Genomic DNA, 20,000 nt, shown 5'->3' on the forward strand with positions numbered 1-20,000 from the left:
TGGAAACAAGATGAAGTTTCCCATTTGATAAAAAGTTGTTGCAAACTTTCTGCCACTTTTTAGTTCACAATATATTTGTTTCTGTCAAAGAAGTCTCAGTCGGCAGAAGACCCTGATAGTCAGGTGTGGAGAGAAGCTGCAGACAAGGTTTAGTGCACATGCCCAATTTATAAGAACTGGACACAAGAACACAACTTAACAGGTGTCAACAGTTTCCTAGACAAACATCTCACCCGGCAATCTGCTCTGAGATAAACCAAACACAAAACTTTTAAAAGGTTTCAGGACTAATTTAGTGATGACCAATCCACAGGGGACTGACACCTCCTACCCTCAGCGACCGTCTGTCACCTGCTTCAGCTGAGGCCGGATGTAAACAGTGTACAGTTATTATAAACATTCCAGGAGCTGTTACATTTTATTGACAATGAAGTTCCTGCACTGCCCCTTATTCTCCACACTCCCGCCCCTTATTCTCCACACTCCTGCCCCTTATTCTCCGCACTCCCGCCCCTTATTCTCCACACTCCTGCCCCTTATTCTCCACACTCCCGCCCCTTATTCTCCACACTCCCGTCCCTTAGTCTCCACACTCCCGCCCCTTATTCTCCACACTCCTGCCCCTTATTCTCCACACTCCCGCCCCTTATTCTCCACACTCCCGCCCCTTATTCTTCACACTCCTGCCCCTTATTCTCCACACTCCCGCCCCTTATTCTCCACACTCCCGCCCCTTATTCTCCACACTCCCGCCCCTTATTCTCCACACTCCCGCCCCTTATTCTCCACACTCCCGCCCCTTATTCTCCACACTCCCGCCCCCTTATTCTCCACGCTCCTGCCCCTTATTCCCCACGCTTCTGCCTCTTTCTCCACACTCCTTCCCGTTATTCTCCACACATCTGCCCTTCCCCTGGCAGCAGGATGCCGGTTTTGTGGCAGATCCTGACTGATGGCGGCCCATTCTTGTCTCCTCAGAGATCGGAGTTATCACAATTTGCGTTTTCTGTTTGCCTCTTTTTGATGATTGACCGCAGGTTCTCAGTGGGATGGGATCCTGGAATTCTGGCCGTGGACTCAAAATGTCAATGTTTTATTCCCTGAGATACTTAGGTCTCACTTGGAGGATGTTTAGATCCCATTCTTTGTGGGTGGCGGTGTACTTAGATAGAATTGTGAGTTTTTGTTTATGTGTCATTTTTTATTCATACATATTTATCTATTTGTTTTCTTTCTATGTATCTTTATATTGAGCTCAGGCATAAAGCACATGCTAACGTACCACGCTTCCTCCCAGTAACCGCTAGGACTATGGCTGCCCCTGATTACATATTCCAAGACTTCAGAACGTATATAGATGATACCAGTGAGGCAAAGCTGTAATCAGGGGACGCTGGGTGCTAGGGGATCGTCCCCATATAACAGGATTTAGATAAAGGGCTACACAGCAAACTCGGTTTAAGTAAAGACTATCTGCCAGTCCAGCAAAGGCTACCCTCTGCTGGACCTTTGAGCCATTATTATGCCTGTTTCTGGACTGTTGGATATGCCTCTGGACCTTTTTTGGCCCTCTCCAGCCCTAAATGTTTTCCGTATTGCTACATAATAATAATTAACCATATGAGAATGACTCAAGACTGATATTTACTGGGGAAAATTGAGTTGCATTAGAAACCCAAATACTACTACGCCTGCCAGCGCCTGAATCACCGCCACATCAGGTTCCCTCGCTTTGCTTCAGTGTAATTCCCCGATTCCGCCTTTCCTGCAGATTTCCCAGTTTCTCCCTAACCTCCTCCTGGCACCGGGATTTTGGAACCAGCCAGACACGGGTAATGAATGCGCCTCTCTGTGTCACGCCGACGCCAGGAGCGCCGCTGAGAGTTATTAATCGCTGCCACAGAAGTACAGTAATTGTTTTTAGTTTGTGCAGGATGAATTAGTCCGCATCCCAGAATATAATTTGACTTTTATTTGGGAGTTGTGCTGCAGCTGACGCTCGGCATCAGACATGAGATGTGATATAGCAGCCGCCATTGATTGTTCATCATCCTCTCCGCTGCTCCATACTTCCCTCTCTGGCACAAATGAAAGTCATGCAGAAGAAAGCGGCCGCCGTGCATCATTCCTCTGGAACATAATTACATTCTTCCCACAAAATTTGTATTGAAATATTATTTCTTCCACTGCATGAATATGGAGCTCGTGTAGCAGAAGCAAAAGCAACAGGGTCGCCACATCGCCGCCGCCCTGGGGTAGCGAGCGCTTATGGTCATTTCATATCCAAATAGCTCAGCGCAGATGGAAGATTGATCACCGGGCTCAGCGTGGCCGGAATACTCAATGTGTCTGATGGGGGTTTCCTTACAATAATAAATACCCGTCTAATATGGAGCAAAATAGGATATCAATGGGGGGCGACAAACAAGTGTGACCCTATGGCTGACGATATCTCCTCTCCCTATGGTAACTCCATCCGGGGGACAGTACTTTCAGGGGTTCATATCACCCATGGCTCCTATACATGATGGAAAAGAAATGTGGAGCAAGCAATGTATGGGCCTTCCATGCCACATATGGGAGGTTTCTGTTATTATGAGGCAACAGAATTGGGTGGGCAAATGGTAAGACCCTCAATACTAACTCTGGATAGCAAGAGTTGTGGCAATGAAATAAGTAAAGGGGTACACAACCTGCCCCCATACCGACACTGGATGTACACATGAACTATTGTCGTCTGCCACAAGATGTCACTGCAGCAGCACAGGCTATAAAGAGGGCTAGAACCTCGAAGTAAAGCAGTGTGTGGCTGAAGCCCCATGGAGTGAGTGAGGAGCTTCGGAGACATCCAACCCTAGGCCCCAGGATCCCAGGGACAGAGAGGCAAGCTGCAGAGAGAAACTGCAAGACGGAATATGCAAGGACTCTGTCTCTTATAAGTCTAGGGGACTACGAATATGGTCATTATTGCTACTTTCAGTCAAGTTCTCTCATAAGTTTCCCAGGTTCTTTCTGCTTATCAGGATCAACATTATTAGTCGGTGGGATGGTGGCGACATCGGTACACAACCCACTGTGATACCAGAAATGGTGAATTAGAGTAAAGAGGTCTTAAGGACCCCCCCCTCTACCATACAGGTCTCAAGGAGCCCCCTATACCATACAGGTCTCAAGGAGCCCCCTCTACCATACACGTCTAAAGGACCCCCCCCTCTATCATACAGGTCTCAAGGAGCCCCCTCTGCCATACAGGTATCAAGGCCCCCTTCCAACATAAAGGCCTCAAGGACCCCCTCTATCATACACGTCTCAAGGAGCCCCCTCTATGGTAGAAGGGGTCCTTGAGACCTGTATGCTAAAGGCCTCAAATACCCCCCACCATCATACACGTCTCAAGGAGCCCCCTCTACCATACAGGTCTCAAGGAGCCCCCTCTACCATACAGGTCTCAAGGAGCCCCCTCTACCATACAGGTCTCAAGGAGCCCCCTCTACCATACAGGTCTCAAGGAGCCCCCTCTACCATACAGGTCTCAAGGAGCCCCCTCTACCATACAGGTCTCAAGGAGCCCCCTCTACCATACAGGTCTCAAGGAGCCCCCTCTGCCATACAGGTCTTAAGGACCCCCCTCTACCGTAGCACCTAATGTTTCTCCCCTGCAGCCTCAGGACTATATGACGCTTTCAGCTGGGTAGCAGTAGACGTCGCTGGCTCCTCTGTATCATTAGCATCCGCGGTACCAGTCTGGGGTTTATTTATCATATTTACAATGCAAATACACATTATATTTAGGCTCATTATGTGCCAGCTGCAGTGGCATTGACGGCTCCTGTACTGGATACACAGTCGCCTGAGGGTGAGGAATTGGCATACGTTACTTCATCTTAGAGAAGTGCCAGGCGCTCAGTGCAATAATGGGTTGTAGTAAGATGACATTCAGGAACAGAAACCATCACTCCGAGTCCAAAAGCCTTAATTCTTATAGAAAGCACATAAACACTAATGATGATGAACATACAGGCGAGACACTCCTCACATCAGTCATGTCTTGTATCACTCTATTTGGTAGTTCCCATTGTAAGGAGAGTTTTACACTACTTCTTTCACAGTACGGGGAAATATGGTTGGCTTCCTTATCTTAATAGATTTATGCTGGTTAAGTCTTCATATCTCTTTATAATTATCTTAAGTTCATTTTTTCTGATTCTGAGATTCAAATTATTTAAGATATTCTGTCTGTAGTCACCACTAGGGGGAGCTCCCTGTATACAGATACATAATAAAATCCTGTCTGCAGCCACCACTAGGGGGAGCTCCCTGTACACAGAGATCCATGATAAGATCCTGTCTGCAGTCACCACTAGGGGGAGCTCCCTGTATATAGAGGTACATGATAAGATCCTGTCTGCAGCCACCACTAGGGGGGGCTCCCTATATACAGAGATACATGATAAGATCCTGTCTGCAGTCACCACTAGGGGGAGCTCCCTGTATATAGAGATACATGATAAGATTCTGTCTGCAGTCACCACTAGGGGGAGCTCCCTGTATACAGAGATACATGATAAGATCCTGACTGCAGTCACCACTAGAGGGAGCTCCCTGTATACAGAGATACATGATAAGATCCTGTCTGCAGTCACCACTAGGGGGAGCTCCCTGTATACAGAGATACATGATAAGATCTTGTCTGCAGTCACCACTAGGGGGAGCTCCCTGTATACAGAGATACATGATAAGATCCTGTCTGCAGTCACCACTAGGGGGAGCTCCCTGTATACAGAGATACATGATAAGATCCTGTCTGCAGCCACCACTAGGGGGAGCTCCCTGTATACAGAGATACATGATAAGATCTTGTCTGCAGTCACCACTAGAGGGAGCTCCCTGTATACAGATATATGATAAGATCCTGTCTGCAGTCACCACTAGGGGGAGCTCACTGTATAGAGAGATACATGATAAGATCCTGTCTGCAGTCACCACTAGGGGGAGCTCCCTGTATACAGAGATACATGATAAGATCCTGTCTGCAGTCACCACTAGGGGGAGCTCCCTGTATACAGAGATACATGATAAGATCCTGTCTGCAGTCACCACTAGGGGGAGCTCCCTGTATACAGAGATACATGATAAGATCCTGTCTGCAGCCACCACTAGGGGGAGCTCCCTGTATACAGAGATACATGATAAGATCTTGTCTGCAGTCACCACTAGAGGGAGCTCCCTGTATACAGATATATGATAAGATCCTGTCTGCAGTCACCACTAGGGGGAGCTCACTGTATAGAGAGATACATGATAAGATCCTGTCTGCAGCCACCACTAGGGGGAGCTCCCTGTATACAGAGATACATGATAAGATCCTGTCTGCAGTCACCACTAGGGGGAGCTCCCTGTATACAGAGACACCAAATAACTGTGTACTAGTGATGTGAAAAAGTGACGGAGGTGATGAATGGTAACCAGATCTTGATAGCATTTTAATTTATATTTTGTTCATTCAATTTATGGTTTGATACAAATAAACTATTAACAATTCTATTTTAGACAGCTTCTTACTTTGCAGCATTCGTTTCAAACCTGCCTAAAACTTTTGCACAGTGTTATAAAAAGATGGATTTTTCGATTATTCTAGACTGATAGCTGTTAAGAGACCATCTCTGACCCTTTGGTTGGCAGTGGACATTTGTCATTCAGCAGAGTCCTATGGTTCAGTGATTCAGGAAAATAATTTCCACTTTCTATGAATTCTGCATTGGGAGATTAAAACAGGATTGATAATCGGGGAGTATGATGGTATTCTGTAAGCCGAGGTTCACTGCCTTATCCATCTATTATCTATCTTATTAATTTCAGCCTATTGTTTCGGCCCTAGACAACAGTCATGGTTCCTCATGTGGCCCCTCAGGAAAATGTATTGCCCACCCCTGATCTATTATCTATCATCTATTATCTCTATTATCTATCTATCCATCATCTATCTATCATCTATTATCTATTCTCTCTCCATCTATCCATCCATCTTTCCCCCCCAGTGATCCCCCCATTCTGTAACTGTCTTTTATGGTGTAATTTCCATCACCCATCCTGCGCCTCTCGCCCATCCTGCGCCTCTCGCCCGTCTCGCTATGTAATAATTGCTTGGTTTTTGCACTTTTTTGAACCATATATCACGAGTGGTTAATAGCGTCCTGTGCGGCGGCAAAGAACAAAACAGGAGACTTGGCAGAATTCTGGGGAGAGGGCAGATGAGGAGGGGGCGGGTGCCAGCTTGGTACTTCTATTATCAACCTCCAAAAAAAAAAAAAAAAAAAGTACACTTAACTCTTTAGACACCAGGTTATGCAACTTCCCATCATGTAGGAGACGTCAGCGGTTTCAGCTTCACTCACGGTCGTTTATATCATGTTAATTATACAATTTACAGAAAATTCGCCTAATATTACCGTAGAGATCTCTCCATCACCCACGGAGAGCGCCGCAGACACTTACTGATGTTTGCTGGAATGTTCGTGAACCACGATGAGCTAAGATTGTGCGATATGTCCACCTGCAGTCCTATGTAAAATCACAAGCAAAACCTTACATTGTGCTATAAAGTCCCCTTGTACTTTGACAAACTCAGCTGAACTATATCACTAGAATGGCACCTGCCGTAGAGAACAGATCTATATAGTTAATTCTAACTATTTTAAGATACTTTGCTCTTTCTTTTTAACATCTGTTATGTCAGTGAATAAAAACATTTCTGTGAACACACAGAGGCCAACACTAGGCCTGACATATCTCATAGCTGAGGGTTTGCTACAATTGTTTCCAGCTTAGACAAATCTCTCTTCTGTGTTGATACTTTGTTACAATATACCAGTGCAGGTAAATGTATCAGTTTTGATCCCAGGCTGTTTCGCTCACAGATGATAGTCATGGGGTCCGGGATATGGGGGAGATAAGGCTACCATACTATGGGTAGGGAAGCCTGTGGCCTAACGACTGGGTATTTGGTCACTCCCCAAAGCGTGGATACTCGGATACTCTGACAAGGGTTGGGATACTTTCTGCTCCAATATCAGGGACATCAGGTGTCTGAATGCAAACCCTTACCAGAGGGGTATCCCCCATAGTGTTAGCAGTATTTTGGGTTACGGCCGCCCCCGCATCCTCCACCAAATTTACTTGTAAAACCTTTGCACATTAGCCATCCCTAAAGACCAGACCCAGATGTGTCAGATCTCTTTTTATTGCCGAGCAGTTTTGCTGGATCTCCTGGAGCGCCGTGGTTTTCTGCTGGGCCCTGGATACAAGGAAGGTTCTCATGGTTTTATTTCTGGTGTAATCTCTGTAAATCTGTCAGACGAGTTGTATCATTTGTATCTGAAGCAATCCTGCAGTGTATAGATTCATGTATCAGCTGCTTCACTCGCATCCTTTGCATTGATTATGGCGTGGACGGATCACTTCTCATCTGTCACAACAAACCTACTTGGAGGAACGGCCTGGTGACCCGTGAAAGGACTTGCTGAAAGAAAAGGCAGAGAATGGGGCCACGTGCCAGGGAGTGTGGTGATCACAGCTGGCAAACCACAAGGGGACGTGATCTGTGAAATTAACCACGAAAGTAAAGGCTGACACAAGCCAAAATGTTTATATACTGTAGAATCCACAAAATCAGTAAACTATTACAAATATACATTACTTGCTTGGAAACATAGGATTGTAAAATATTGAGCAGCATTCTATGGAGCCAGCCAGTGTGTAGGGGTCCACAATGTGCAGAGCCCACCTGAGGTTAACCCGTTACCCATGGAAAGTGTGAACGGACTCAAGACTCAACCAATAAATGATTTCTCTATGGTCATCAGCAAACATCAAACACTTGAAATGTGAAGATCAGAAATGCAAAAAGGCACAAAAAGTCTATAAAAAGGATAGGAGTCCTTAGGATCCCATAATTCAAACCCCAAGCTGGGACATCGTGCAACAATTTTTCCTCTGCAAGAATCAGAAGCCGTAATACAGACGTTACCAAACGTTTTGAGACTGTCACAAATTTTGCTTTTTGTGTTTTGAGGCTTGAGACGTTTCTATGGTTACTGACGAACAATTATAAACATTTCAGAAGTTATTACATTTTTATTGACAAAGTTTCTGTGGCGCCTCAATATTCCTAGCTCCCCTTATTCTCCACGCTCCCGCCCCCCTTTATTCTCCACGCTCCCGCCCCCCCCCATTATTCTCCACGCTCCCGCCCCCCCTTATTCTCCACGCTCCCGCCCCCCCCCTTATTCTCCACGCTCCCGCCCCCCCATTATTCTCCACGCTCCCACCCCCCCCTTATTCTCCACGCTCCCGCCCCCCCTTATTCTCCACGCTCCCGCCCCTTATTCTCCACACTCCCGCCCCTTATTCCCCACGCTCCCGCCCCTTATTCTCCACACTCCCGCCCCTTATTCTCCACACTCCTGCCTAGATAGATCGATAGACAGACAGATAGTGGAGATAATAAGTAGTTCATACGCTGCCGATATTGCATGTTTTCCCATCTACAAATAATGGAGAGGTCTGTAATTGTTTTCTTAAGTATACTTCACCTATGAGATACAGAATCTAAAAATAAAAAACAGAAAATCACTGTTTGATTTTTTAAATAAATAAATTGCATTTTATTGCATGGAATAAGAATTCTGGCTCTCACAGACCTGTTATTTTTTTTTTGCTTGTTTTTTAAGAAGCCTCCTACTCTGCACTCATTACCTGGATTAATTGCACCTGTTTGAATGCATTACCTGTTTAAAAGACACCTGTCCACACAATCACACTCCAACCTCTCCATCATGGCCAAGACCAAAGAGCAGTCTAAGGACACCAGGACTACCAATAGTAGACCTGCACAAGGCTGGGATTGTAACATAGTAATTAAGGTTGAAGGAAGACTAAATCCATCTAGTTCAACCTATAGCCTAACATGCCCTAACATGTTGATCCAGAGGAAGACAAAAAAAACCCATGTGGAAAAGAGCAAGCTCCACATTGGGGAAAAAAATTCCTTCCCGACTCCACATACGGCAATCAGACTAGTTCCCTGGATCAACACCCTAACAAGGAATCTAGTGTATATACCCTGTAACATTATACTTTTCCAGAAAGGTATCCAGTCCCCTCTTCAATTTAAGTAATGAATCCCTCATTACAACATGATACGGCAAAGAGTTCCATAGTCTCACTGCTCTTACAGTAAAGAATCCGCGTCTGTTATTATGGGCTACAGGACAATGGGCAAGCAGCTTGGTGAGAAGTCAACAACTCTTGGCACAATTATTAGGAAATTGAAGAATCACAAGATGACTGTCCATCATTATCGGTCTGGGGCTCCATGCAAGATCTCGTCTCATGGGGTAAGGACGATTCTGAGAAAGGTCAGGAATCAGCCCAGAACTACACAAAAGGACCTGGGCAATGACCTGAAGAGAGCTGGGACCAGTCTCAGACATCACCATCAATAACACACTACACCGTCATGGATTAAAATCCTGCAGGGCTCACAGGGTCCCCCTGCTCATGTCGGCACATGTCCAGGCCCGTTTGAAGTTCCCCAATGACCATCTGGATAATCCAGCGGAGGCATGGGAGAAGGTCAGATGAGATCAAAATAGAACTTTTTGGCATCAATTGCACTCGTTGTGTTTGGAGGAAGAAGAAAGACGAGTTCAACCCCAAGAACACCATCTCAACCATGAAGCATGGTGGAGGAAACATCATACTTGCAAAGGAGACCGGACCACTGCACTGTATGGAAGGGAGTATGGATGGGATCATATCGCAAGATGCTGGCCAACAACTTCCTAAGAGATTTGAAGATGGGTCATGGCTGGGTCTTCCAGCATGACAATGACCCGAAACACACAGCCACGGCAACTAAGGAGCGGCTCCATAAGAATAATCTCAAGGTTCTGGAGTGGCCTAACCAGTCTCCAGACCTGAACCCAATAGAAAATCTATGGAGGAAGCCGAAACTCATTGTTACCCAGCGACAGCCCCGAAACCTGAGAGATCTGGAGAAGATCTGTATGGAGGAGTGGGCCAATATCCCTGCTGCAGTGTCTGCAAACCTGGTCAATAACTACAGGAAACGTGTGACCTCCATAATGGCAAACAAAGGCTTCAGTACCAAATATTAAGTTCTGGTTTTCTACTGTATCAAACACTTATTTCATGCAATAAAATGCAAATTAATTATGTAAAAAAAAAAGTGCTGCTTTGTTCCTCTTTTTTTCCCAATCTTAGGTAGAGATTCCCATACTGATTTACCCAATTCCCGCGTCTCCCACATTTGACAATGCATTTTTTCCCCATCAAATCGATGTCCACTTTCATGTGCAAAATCCATGTGTAATTGTGCAAACTGGGTGAGAATGCTGCTTGTGCTGCCTGGTGGATACTTCTACACTTCTGCGGCTAGCCATTAATATTGCACTTTAAGGAGCCTTTCATGGGAACATTCCTCGGATTCCTATTAGAAATTGTCCATTATGTAAGATGTGAATGTGATGGTTCCCGGCTCACAGAGTGATAATTGAATGTGAGAGCGCTGGCAATTCCAGATATTTCTACTACAGAGAGAGGCCGAGCCTGTGTAAATACAATGCGAGATAAAAGAATCTCATAACCAAAGGAAATCACAAAATCAATGAAAGGAACTAAATTAGACAGTTAACGCATGATTGCTCCTTTTGTCATGTATATGTCATTTTTAATCCACTTTCCTGGACTGGAGATTATAGATGAAATTCTCTGCTCACAGTACACACAATGGCTCCCTGCAAAGCGACCAGAGCGGCCGCCTCTCACCAGCGACCAGAGCGGCCGCCTCTCACCAGCGACCAGAGCGGCCGCCTCTCACCAGCGACCAGAGCGGCCGCCTCTCACCAGCGACCAGAGCGGCCGCCTCTCACCAGCGACCAGAGCGGCCGCCTCTCACCAGCGACCAGAACGGCCGCCTCTCACCAGCGACCAGAGCGGCCGCCTCTCACCAGCGACCAGAGCGGCCGCCTCTCACCAGCGACCAGAGCGGCCGCCTCTCACCAGCGACCAGAGCGGCCGCCTCTCACCAGCGACCAGAACGGCCGCCTCTCACCAGCGACCAGAACGGCCGCCTCTCACCAGCGACCAGAACGGCCGCCTCTCACCAGCGACCAGAACGGCCGCCTCTCACCAGCGACCAGAACGGCCGCCTCTCACCAGCGACCAGAGCGGCCGCCTCTCACCAGCGACCAGAACGGCCGCCTCTCACCAGCGACCAGAGCGGCCGCCTCTCACCAGCGACCAGAGCGGCCGCCTCTCACCAGCAACCAGAACGGCCGCCTCTCACCAGCGACCAGAGCGGCCGCCTCACACCAGCGACCAGTCACTTATAGACTGAAGCGTCATTCAGCAGTGGAATATCAGCTCATTGTCAATGGATTGTACCCAGGTTATACCTCTATGGAGTGTACGGGTTATTGTAGTTCTATGGACAGATGCTCCAGTCTCTGTAGCTCCTTCAGGGTCACCTTTGGTCCCTGTGCTGCCTCTCTGATTAATGTCCTCCTTGCCCGGGCTGAGAGTTTTGGTGAGCGCCCTCTCTTGGTAGGTTTGTTGTGGTACCATGTTCTTTCTATGTGATGATAATGGATTTGATGAAGTATGTGACTTATGAAGGCAATTGCTTGCACCATATAACTATATACAGGAGATGCCCAGGTTATACCAGCTGTACATATATAACTATATACAGGAGATGCCCAGGTTATACCAGCTGTACATATATAACTATATACAGGAGATGCCCAGGTTATACCAGCTGTATATATATATATTATATACAGGAGATGCCCCAGGTTATACCGGCTGTACATATATAATTATATACAGGAGATGCCCAGGTTATACCGGCTGTACATATATAAGCATATACAGGAGATCATGGTGCGGAGTCATAAACAGCCCCGTGGTTCGATCTCGTCTATGAATCCGAGGTGTCAGTGACAGGTCAGAGATTTGCTGGGAGGAGGTAAGGCATTAGACGTGAGTGCAGCTCTGAAGCTGTTGATTAATACTTGTTACTTCTAGTGCCAGTGTAATGTATAATAGAGTGAAGGTCCCACAGCGGGGGTCCCGACCATCACACCTGTACCTGTTTGTCCTGTTGTAATGCCCCTTTCCTTATTTCTGAGGATATAGAAGGATACAATCAGTTACATTTGATGGATTTTTTGGTTTCATCTCTTCTAGACTCGACTGCAGACCAATCACCAGGATGAATGATAAGACTTGTCATTGATTCATCAACACAAATAAATGGACGTGACCCCCTGAAGCCCCACAATGAGATTGTGCAATCAACATCTCGCAGCCACGAAAACAATATCCGGGGCCAATGAGGCCGATGTTAATGGCAATTAGCACGAAATGGCTGAAAGTGTCTTATTATTTAATGACGATCCCTTTAATTAGCTGTGACATTTTCAATTGACCATTAAAGATTTAATGAGTGGATGTCGCTGGCTTTATAAATGATTTGATAATATGTTTCTTGGCATGATGCCTTAAAACAATCAGACACGTAAGGATCTATTGGTCTCAGAGATCACTGGAGGAAAGAAACATGTATAATGGGATGTCAGGAAGAGCAGAGTGCTTATAAAGAGTCCGGGCGACCCAACAAGTACAGACGACACAGAGGCTCCCACTGGTTCAATGTGGACTGTGTAATACTTTACTTCTCCTGTGGTGTCTGTGACGCTTAGTCACTACTCACGGACAGGCCGTGAGACAGGGTAGTCAAACGTTCCAGGGTTAGATACTAAGAGTGTAATCTAAAGGGGAAAGACAAAAGGCGAAGTAAGGTCACAGTCCGAGGTCAGACTACCAGGAACATAGGGGATAAGAACAAAGGGGCTAGGCAAACGGATGGTCAGAATGAGGTGCAAGGTCAGGCACCAATATATCAATACACAAAGCACAGAAGTGCAAGACAAACCACTGAGCAGATGCCAAGTCTGTCAGAGCGCTGGGACTGATTACCCAGCTACTTAGCTGAGCAATCACCTGGAACAGTGAACACCTGGAAGAAGTTCAGCACCTCCCACACTCAGATTGGACGTCTGATCACTCATCACACCCCTGCAGCAGATTATCCTACTCGGCTGTCAGTTACCGCGTCCAATACACACTGACCGGAGGAATTGTGACAATGGCGCTGTACAGAAACTGTAGACTTGCTGCATGGTTCTCCATGCATTACAACTAATTGCCGAAAAACTGTTTTCAAAAATGTTACTGAAGTATCCAACCGACATTCATTCCTATTGTTAAATATGAAATGGGAAATGGGGCAATTATAATGTATCAGCGTCACCAATAGCAACCAAATGTATAATTGGTGGAGAGAAGTTGTACTTGATGGACCGTGTCTATTTTTTCAACCTAGGTAACAAATGAATTATCATCAAACTGTATGACATCACCCTTTTTTTTTATTTTTTTTTTTTAGAAAAGCTCTCTCAGGGTCACAAAGCTCTCAATTCTTCTTTTCCTTGTTCCTCCTGCTGCCTTCACTTGTTGACTCCTCTTAGTCCTCTGTTTCCTCTTGCATTCTGCACTTTTTACTCTTGCCGCCTCGCACTGTTATCCTCCATTTTGCCATCTCTAGCTGTCTCTCCATCGGCTTTACTCGCTTGATGTCTTCTGTCTGCAATTTCTGCCCCTTATTAAAGCCTACACCATATAATTGAGCCATTGCCTCCCTAGCTGCCTCCACTGTATACAGTACTTGCACTGCTTGCATCATTTTGCTGCATCCACCACCTTTCCTCTTACTGCCTCCACCTCCCTCTTTTTGTTGCCTCCACTAGCTTTCTGAGCTTGCAGCTTCCCTTTAGTATGTCTATTTGCTGCCTCTGCTATCTACTTGCACTGTTTGCCTCCTCTTGCTGCCTCCACTATTACTTGCACAGTTTGCCTCCTCTTGCTGCCTCCTCTATTACTTGCATTGTTTGCCTCCTCTTACTGCCTCCAACCCCAGGGTACCAGCGCCATCTACTTAAAGGCAACAGTTATCGTTCTTTTTTTTCTGGGGGAGGGTTTTTATTTCTTATACATGTTTGCAGGCTATGGATTCACTGTCTCCAGTGATTTTGCATCGTGTTGTACCTATGGCAATGAAGCAGCACATTCATGACAGATTATATAACTGCAAGATTACAGAGCATAAGAAACACTAGATCGCATCCATCCGTCTGGCCATCGGATTGTTTTCACCCTTTCTACAGTCAGCTTCTTTCTGGCCTGCAATGGCTGATAACTGAGAACAATAGATTTCCCCCTTTCTACACTCGGCCTCTTTCTTGCATGAAAAGGCTGATAGCAGAAAACAATAGACTGCATTCATTCTTTCTACAGGCTTTTTCTTGCCTGAAATGACTGATTACAGGGAGCAATTTTATATATGTATTAACTGAAAAGTGCAGGCTCTGCTTTGGGTGAATGTAGTAATCATTAAATATTTGCAAATCTTATGTGAGCGTTTCCATAGTGGAGACATTGTATGTCCCCTCCGCTGTCACTCAATAATCTGACTCCTGGTCGGCATCAATTTGCAGTTCATTATTAGTTTCTGGTTCCTCTGAACGTCCAGTTGTGAATTCATTTTCTTCCATCAGGGCCTAGAAACAATGGTGTCATCTCCAGCACTGACAGTCCGTCCTCTCAGGGGTATTTCATGACTTCCGTAGCAACAGCAGCAATTGAATGGTGCAAATTGCCAACTGCCAGGTTTACAGTAATTAGTGGCATGGAGCGAGTATTATCCTGGAAATGCAAGTTATTGATCCAGAATACAGACTGTGCTGAAAAGGGGATAGCGATATAATAACTGAGGCCCAGATACTACAACCCACCCCATCACCCCCAGCTTTGCTCGCCTTGACCCCCTTTTCTTTGTAAAATTAGTTTCAGGCCATATAGTGCATTGTGCAGCAGAGGCAGAGGAACTGCAGGACAATGATGCAACTATTTACAAACATTGTATCTTTATTGTATCTTATTACTTTCTACATTGTAGCAGCTCATGGCTGCCTGTTATTTCCATAACATCTTTTACAAGTAATTATGTGTAAAATCACTAAAGGGAAATTACTGAATTAGAAAAACATCACGGCTTCCTGCGAAAACAGCTCCACACTTGTCCACAGCTTGTGTGTGGTATTACTGCTCAGTCACATTCATCTCAATGCAGCTGTGTGGCAATATCTGGCAAAGCCACCAACACGTGGTGTCCCACTGTCATTCAGAATAAGATCTGGAAACAGATTCTCAGGGAGATCTATGTCCGGCCCATAGATCTTAATAGCTCATTTATACACTGCTCAATCAAAAATAAAGGGAGCACTTAAACAACAGTATATAACTCAAAGTAAATCAAACTTCTGTGAAATCAAACTGTCCACTTAGGAAGCAACACTGTTTGACAATCAATTTCACATGCTGTTGTGCAAATGGAATAGACAACAGATGGAAATTATTGGCAATTATCAAGACACTCTCAATAAAGGAGCGGTTCTGCAGGTGGGGACCACAGACCACATCTCAGTACCAATGCTTTCTGGCTGATGTTTTGGTCACTTTTGAATGTTGGTTGTGCTTTCACAATCATGGTAGCAGGAGACGGAGTCAACAACCCACACAAGTGGCTCAGCTAGTGCAGCTCATCCAGGATGGCACATCAATGCGAGCTGTGGCAAGGTTTGCTGTGCCTGTCAGCGTAGTGTCCAGAGGCTGGAGGCGCTACCAGGAGACAGGCCCGTACACAAAGAGACGTGGAGGGGGCCGAAGGAGGGCAACAACCCAGCAGCAGGACAACTACCTCAGCCTCTGTGCAAGGAGAAACAGGAGGAGCACTGCCAGAGCCCTGCAAAATGACCTCCAGCAGGCCACAAATGTGCATGTGTCTGCACAACCGGTTAAAAACAGACTCCATGAGGATGGTCTGAGTGCCCGACGTCCACAGATGGGGGTTGTGCTCACAGCCCAACACCGTGTAGGATACTTGGCATTTGCCACAGAACACCAGGATTGGCAAATTCACCACTGGCGCCCTGTGCTCTTCACAGATGAAAGCAGGTTCACACTGAGCACATGTGATAGACGTGACAGAGTCTGGAGACTCCGTGGAGAGCGATCTGCTGCCTGCAACTTCCTTCAGCATGACCGGTATGGCAGTGGGTCAGTAATGGTGTGGGGTGGCATTTCTTTGGAGGGCCGCACAGCCCTCCATGTGCTCGCCAGAGGTAGCCTGACTGCCATTAGGTACCGAGATGAGATCCTCAGACCCCTTGTGAGACCATATGCTGGTGCGGTTGGCCCTGGGTTCCTCCTAATGCAGGACAATGCCAGACCTCATGTGGCTGGAGTGTGTCAGCAGTTCCTGCAAGATGAAGGCATTGAAGCTATGGACTGGCCTGTCCATTCCCTAGAACTGAATCTGACTGAGCACATCTGGGACATCATGTCTCACACCATCCACCAACGTCACGTTGCACCACAGACTGTCCAGGAGTTGGCGGATGCTTCAGTCCAGGTCTGGGAGGAGATCCCTCAGGAGACCATCCATCGCCTCATCAGGAGCATGCCCAGGCGTTGTAGGGAGATCATACAGGAACGTGGATGCCACACACAATACTGAGCATCATTTCCTTGTCATGAGGCATTTCCACTGAAGTTGGATCAGCCTGTAAGTTCATTTTCCACTTTGATTTTGAGTATCATTCCAGATCCAGACCTTCATGGGATATTCATTTTGATTTACATTGATAATTGTTATGTTTTATTGTTCTGAACACATTCCACTATGTAATGACTAAAAATTTGCAACTGGAATATTTCATTCAGAGATATCTAGGATGTGGGATTTTAGTGTTCCCTTTATTTTTTGAGCAGTGTACTGTATTTTGAGAAAAATGTGGATTTCTTTGGAATAAGACATCAGATCGCAGATATCAAGGTGTCACCTTCTAAAGCTTTCTGTGACATGCATGCCCATATAGACGGTTTAGGAGGGTGGATCCTATTGACAGATTCCCTTTGGGAGAGGAACCATGTATTTTACTCCTGTAAGACATTAAAGTTCCTCCTTTTTGCCTTTTCAGGGGTTTTGTTTCTCTGGATCATCTCTGTGGGATCGTAGGTTTAATATGATGGACTTTTTTGTCGTCTTTTTTAACCTTTGGTAGATCGATGCATTACCCACATGTCATGTGAAAAATTCACTCTACATAAGAGTAGAAGACTTTAAATAAAAACAACATTTGTCCTCTGTCTTACGTGAAGAGATAGAAATCCATAATCTAAGAGGCCCCCAACCTACCACGTAGCCATTACACCAGGAATATATTCTTATGTAGCCTTTGTGCCCTGGCGGCAGCTGAGGATCACAGTGTAATAAAGCAACATTATGTATAGGCGAGTGTGGTCAGCCGGACAATACACAGCTTCACTGTCAGGTAACAGGCATTAAAGAGTTAAAATTGTATAACATGTAACTAAGTGATACACAGTTACATGGTCACTGTTGTACGGTGACACGGTCTCTGTGGAAGCTGCGGATTCTGGAAGGAGTTAAACTCAGAAAAGCTGGAAGTGAATATGAAGGACGGCAGCGATTTATCAATAAGTGAGAGGCAGTAATGGATCAGCAGCCGGTGGGCGGGGAAAAATTAACAGTATTTTCTCTGGTCTTCAGACCACAGGGAGACCTCTTATTGTTTGAAACTCAGTGTGAAGTGATTAATGGCGTAAGGTTTACCGGCTGCGAGATAGTACTGAAGACGGGAAAATGGGGTGGAGGAGAGGCTGGGATGGAGGGGGAGGAGAGGCAATGAATGGATCAGGGCCGGCTAATGACCACTGATGGCTTCTAAAGGTAGAAGAGAAGGGAAGGGAGCGAAGACGTGAGAGGAAAGGATGGATGATAAGGGGAGGGAGGGGGAAGAGAGAATAAAGGAGGGAAGAGCAGCTGAGAAGACTACAACGCTCAACATGGCATACCGATGCTGCAGATCAATAACTGAAGCTACAGGTGGCCCACCTGCTCTATATGGGAGAAGACCACCCTTACATGTCTCAGTAGTTGCCCCCACCTTTCTGGCCCTTCATACCGGCCCGTGGACAGGAGAATCCTTGCTCATGGGGCCACTATGTATCCACAGTATATATATATATATATATATATATATATATATATATATATATATATATATATATATATATATATATCCCCAGGCCTTCTGTTCAGCCATAATCCAGTATAAAAGGGACGGAGGATTCCGTACTGATCCGTGAACAATCCTGGGGGCCCTACACACTGGCCATTAATGCTGTAAGAGGGGGACATTGTCCAGAATTGGGGGGCATGGGATGTGTCGTGAGAGCCGCCATCTGCAATGTTTAGTGCAGCCATAATGTTGTCTTATCCAGAACGCACCGTCCTGATAGAGAAGCTGCACTCAGAGAAATCTACAGCACATCTGTAATTAATGATGGTGTCTGCGAACTCACTGCAGAAATAACCAGGTTTATGTCTCTAATAAACACTTCGATCAGGGGGAAGGTGTCTGTATATCCAATATACAAGGAGAATTCAGTGCAGCACTAAGCTGAGGACGGGGGCTGAGGAATCCCAGGGCAGACTCCATGCACCCTCCACTGATGAGCCATCTGCATGTGTGATGACATGTATCAGGGTGGGGAGGGCTGTGTGCACAAGGAGCGAGCGGTAACGCAGGGTGTGTGCACACGGAGCGTGCAGGGTGTGCGGTAACGCAGGGTGCGTGCAGGGTGTGCGGTAACGCAGGGTGTGTGCAGGGTGCAGCCGACAATGGTCGCATCTCTGAGGCTCGGGCTCCACACCGTGCGTTCAGCTGCAGAACAGCACTTCATGATGTAGAAGGTGGAGATCTGCACAGGAGGAGGCAGGAGATCGGATTGTACTGAAGGACTTGGATTAGTAAATCACTTGATGACTGTAACATGATCAGGGCCCCGCACTCCACACCGTGTCCTCCTGCCCACCAGTGCCCCCATTCTGGGCAGATCAGGGGGCTGTGATGCTGCACGGAGCAGCTGCCGGACTCCAGCACCACGGACAGAGGCACAACAGGCTGCGGCAATCCCCCCCACCCGGCCGGAGGACGCGATCGGCAGCAGCAGCTCGTGTGGGAACGTGCACAGACCAAGAGCTGCGTCTTATGCCGGGGCCTCCGCCGTCCAGTCCGGCCGCTACAAGTGGCTTATCCACAGAGGAGTCTGAGAAATAGTCAGGAAATCGATATCTGCAACCATTAAGTGTCGCCATTGATACTTTCATTCCAAAAAATCTCAAAGGAGGCGGATTCCACCCCATCAGTCCATAGAAGGAAGGAAGGGGTTAATATCAAGCCCGTGGACACCGAAACATTCCTCTATACAACCCCCCACACCCACTGACAGCCGCGACACTGATGAGCAATGGTCAGTGATGAGCCGAGGAGGAGGAGGATCTGCTGGACGAGCAGGGACTGGGGGGCTGTCAGCTCTGTGGAGGGGGCTCACCAACTAGTCATCACTGCAGACTAGTCTGCCCCCACATGTGCAGAATCCACAATACACGTCCAAATCCACGGAGCCAGAGCGAGGAAACCGCGTTAAATCTGAGCAGGAGCTTTACCTGCCAACCATCAGGAGGAAGCCCACCAGAGAGCCTCAGTGGGAAGGGGTGGGGGGTCTGGCCATAGGGAATGGGGGGCACCGCGGAAGGACGAGCCTGGCCGGGAGCAGAGGAAACGCAACATGTGAAGCACGACTAATCATTGCTGGCCATCAGCCTCACAATATGACAGCTCCGGCCACCCGACCGCTCAGGCCAGCTCCCAACTCCGGCCAGGTGACAGCTCCTAGCTCCAGCCATGTGACAGCTCACATCTCCAGCC

General features: G+C 46.8%; 1 protein-coding gene across 2 annotated transcripts in view; it reads right to left on the reverse strand.

Annotated features, from left to right (window-relative positions):
* Nucleotides 1–20,000, reverse strand: part of GRM7 (glutamate metabotropic receptor 7) — a 475,889-nt gene that overhangs the window by 384,084 nt on the left and 71,805 nt on the right. The window lies entirely within an intron of this gene.

This window comes from Ranitomeya variabilis, chromosome 8 (assembly GCF_051348905.1).
Source record: "Ranitomeya variabilis isolate aRanVar5 chromosome 8, aRanVar5.hap1, whole genome shotgun sequence".
Taxonomy (NCBI): domain Eukaryota; kingdom Metazoa; phylum Chordata; class Amphibia; order Anura; family Dendrobatidae; genus Ranitomeya; species Ranitomeya variabilis.